The following is a 4,155-nucleotide window of genomic DNA, read 5'->3' as shown; positions in this document are numbered from 1 at the left end:
AGTTTTGCTATTAAAAGATAAAAGTACAAGTAAAGTTTTTACACACATGTTTATTTACTCGAAATAATCTCCCTCTGCGTCAATACAGCGTGTAGACCGCGTAATTAACATTTCGAAGGACCTTTGCAGCTCCTGTTTTGGTAGCCCGTTTGGCGGTTACAGCGGCCTGAGTTTCCGAAATATTGCTGTGTCCCTTTCATTGGAATTGGCATTGTTACCTTTAATCATTCACCCTACTCGTCTGATCTGTCTCCCTGCGATTATTTTCTTTTTCCAAAATTGAAAATTCCAACGGGAGATTATTTTGAGTAAATAAACGTGCGTGTAAAGACTTTACTTGTACTTTTTTCATTTAATAGCAAAAGTTCGGTTTCTTTTTAGACAGACCGTGTATTATTGTTCATATTTTATATATTTTTCGCATTTGTGCACATTTTCACGCATTTCTCCATATTTCCATTTGCCATAAATGCATAAAGTTTAAATAAAAATATTTACCCTGAATTTTGTTACGTTAAATAACAATGAAACACGCAGATTGTTTAAACATGTAGTTTTCAAGTAATATATGCTCTCTTGGAATGTGTGACTGAAGGAAGAATGATATGCTTACCTTAGAAAGGCACAGAATTAATTTCAAATCTAATGCATGAATATATAAAATATAAATAATAAAATGCACGAAACAACGTTTAGGTGACAAAACATACCTTAAGTTTCGGTTCTCCATCTATGCGTATAAAATTTGCATAAACGTTCGCGATTCTTCGAGACTTTTCGAGTACATTGCGTGTCGCGACTGCGAGCCAAAGAGAAGGCACAACGCACAAAGGTGAATTTTACGATTAATCGAGCAAGGTGTGTTCGACGTGCTCGATATGCACAAGTAAATCCCAAGGATCGCGATCTAGATGAGCCGTTTTCAAGGCGCGAGCATTAATAATAGGTGAACTCGATTCTCGCACGAGAAGACCGAGACCTTGGTAGTCCTTTCGGTTCGTCGCTCGACGGAAATTTAAATGGAAGGGTTGCAACGCATCGATCGAATGCGTAGAGCAACGTTGCGTGGAAACTTGTAAAGGGAATACACACCTTTAGGCGCGTTTCGTAATCGAAAAATCGTGCCGCGCGACCTATTTACTGGACTGTTCCACGCTCGAATCGTTTGAACAAACTGAATCGCTTTCGATTGCTTTAACGTTGCTGAATGGTCACCCTCGCGACTCTTGATGCGAACGTTCCTCGAAAAAATGCTTCGAATCGCGCGACGCGTGTCAGTATTGGATTTCGTTCATGAATTAGAATCAAAATTCGAACATTTGCCCAAACTCGACTTTATTTGGACAATTTTTGATTATAGGTCGTTTATAGGTATTCTGAAACCGTTAGAGTTATGTATATGTTTAACGACGCGAAACGATATAAAAATATTTATCTTGCGTTACACCAATACTGAACAAAATCAGGAAGATCGTGGTTGAAATTAGAACCACGCGATAGAAAACGTAATAGGGAAGGACAACGTTCAGTAAATTATTAACCGACTTCGAAAAAGGAGGAGGTTACTTAATTCGACATGTATATTTTGTTATATTATTTTATTAAACGTTAAGTAAACACAAAATATAAAATATATAATCATATAGTATATGTTACTATATGTTAAACATAAAACACAAAATATATAATCATTTTGGTAACAGTATATATATAAAAATTGTTACATTTATTACGTTTTCACGTGTTTCACGCAATATACAATATATATATATATACTGTTCTTTCTTTGTACCAAAAATGATTATATATTAGAATAAGAATATATATACTAAGAATAAGAATATATTAGAAGAATATTCTAATAGAAGAATATTCATTACAATAGAAGAATATTCTAATATATAATCATTTTTGGTACAAAGAAAGAACATATATATATATATATATATATATATATATATATTATAATTATATATATTCTATTATAATTATATATAAAAATATATATTCTTATAATTCTAATTATATATATATCTAATTATTATGTATATTATATATTATATATATTGTATATTGCGTGAAACACGTGAAAACGTAATAAATGTAACAATTTTTTTTTTACTTTTGCAACTTAACTGTGACATCGAACAAATGAATTACCCCCAATACCATACCGTTATTACGGTACCATCTTCGAAGTGTTCGCTAAAAATGATTCATCTTTCGCTCGAGTATGCGTCTCTTTGTTTCCCTTTCGTTTCCAATTTAAGTCACCTGTGGACTTTGTCTCACTTCTTCGCTAGATACGCAGATATAATATAGTCACGCTCTTACCGAGAAACGCACGTGCCCGTTAAGTTGCACTTATAGTGTAACTGATTTAGCGCGAAACGAAGATCGTTACTGTCGTCGAACGACACGGCTGAAAAAAACATCGGTGGTCCGTTGCTGCGACCTACAAGCGAGTACAACGAGTTGTGTACGACACTGAATCAAAACACTGGCCAATGGTTAGGACTGTTAGGATCATAGGGATATTATAAATAGAACAGGGGAGACAAGCCTGCCCGTAAGTGGAAACGTTTCATCTCTGTACTTTTATTGACGTGAATGTAAAGTATTAGGTTGTCCAGAAAATTCGTGGCAATTTCTAAGAAACATTCAAAAATACGTTTGAATTTTAATATATATTTATTGAATAACATAGGTGCCATTTTATTCCACAACCTTTCCACCTTTTAACACGTTGATCGCCATGTCACCCATATATGGGTGACAGTGTTTTTCACTCAAGAACTAAAAAGATTCATTCTGAAAGTTAGACATCACAGGAGATGAATCTAAACGAAATTCTTGAATTTTGATGTAATTACAAAACTAAATACCACGATAAATGTTTCATTACCCTAGACTCCGATAGTCTAAATAATATTTAATCTTAGCAGAAATTTTCAAGAATATTCGTTTGACAGTCAATATGTTAAGGGATGTATGGATGTTATTTGTTTTCAACCACTTCGATATGTTCAGACCTGTACCACCTACCAAAAATCGACATGGACGTTCCGGACAACCCAATACGTGTATGCAATTCTTAAAAGTATAAAAAATAACCATTTATCGTTAACATAAAAATGATTCAAAAATGCGTCGGTAGACAGATACAGGTAGCCTATTCTATCTATAACATCTCTATGATTACGACCGTCAGTTCGCGCAAAATTTCTTGCGGTACAGTCGTTTACGTTTTGAATTTCATATGGTTCAGCCCTCAGGGGCTGTAGCTACATTTGATTGTAGCTACAGTACGGGTTTAGCGATCCCGAGGTATCCGAGCTGCAGGATTCTTGGCATTCCTAATGGAGGAATTACGAAGGGAGATATCTAAGGAAATTCGAATACAAACGCAAAACAATAAAAAGCAAGAATGAAATAAATATAAAGAACGAACAAATGCAAGACTGGCACATTAGTCAAATGACTTCGCAGCTTCTTCTAAATTGGAGAGTAGCCTATTTTCTAAATAGCAGTTTCACGCGTCAACAAACGTAATCTGTTAAAGCCTAGATCTTATCGTAATTTCATCTAAATTCGAAATACCGGTTCGAATAATGAATCTCCGAGTTCGTACGAGCCGTCAAATGACAAACAAGTCTAATGGTCAACAAGCTTCGGGATAGGGCCTTATTAAAGTCGTTATCTTATCTGAGATTTCCTTTCGTTCTACTTACATAAGAGAGCCCAAACTCGTTGGACACACGATCGATGTCTGGCTTTTCTAATCGCGATCGCACGTGCGACGAGTGCAACCCGTCTATCTTTTGGCCACGATTCATCGATACGTTCTCTCATCGAATCGAACCTGAGAGTCGTCGAACGATAACGCGACGGCGCCGAAAGTAATACTTCTCATGCTACTTTTAGAACTATCGACGAGTGGATGGGCAAATCGTCGCGATAAAGGGGTCACGGATGCAATAATTTGTTGTACGATGAGTCGCACGTCGAATTCCAGCAGTTGTCGCGTTAATGGTGCGTCATCTAACATAGCGACATCCCACGACAGGTTGTATTCCAGTTTAACCCCTTCGCGCCGCGAGAATTTCAAAGCATTCTTTTATCGCTGTTAAAATAAACAAATGTTTATTTCATTCG

The 4,155-nt window shown here is 35.9% G+C and overlaps 1 protein-coding gene across 1 annotated transcript in view; it reads right to left on the bottom strand.

The window, feature by feature from the left end:
• The window catches only part of LOC128877999 (probable glutamate receptor), a 38,257-nt gene that overhangs the window by 26,414 nt on the left and 7,688 nt on the right, over positions 1 to 4,155 (bottom strand). The window lies entirely within an intron of this gene.

This window comes from Hylaeus volcanicus, chromosome 6 (assembly GCF_026283585.1).
Source record: "Hylaeus volcanicus isolate JK05 chromosome 6, UHH_iyHylVolc1.0_haploid, whole genome shotgun sequence".
NCBI lineage: Eukaryota > Metazoa > Arthropoda > Insecta > Hymenoptera > Colletidae > Hylaeus > Hylaeus volcanicus.
This window is presented reverse-complemented; position numbering and strand designations above follow the sequence as displayed.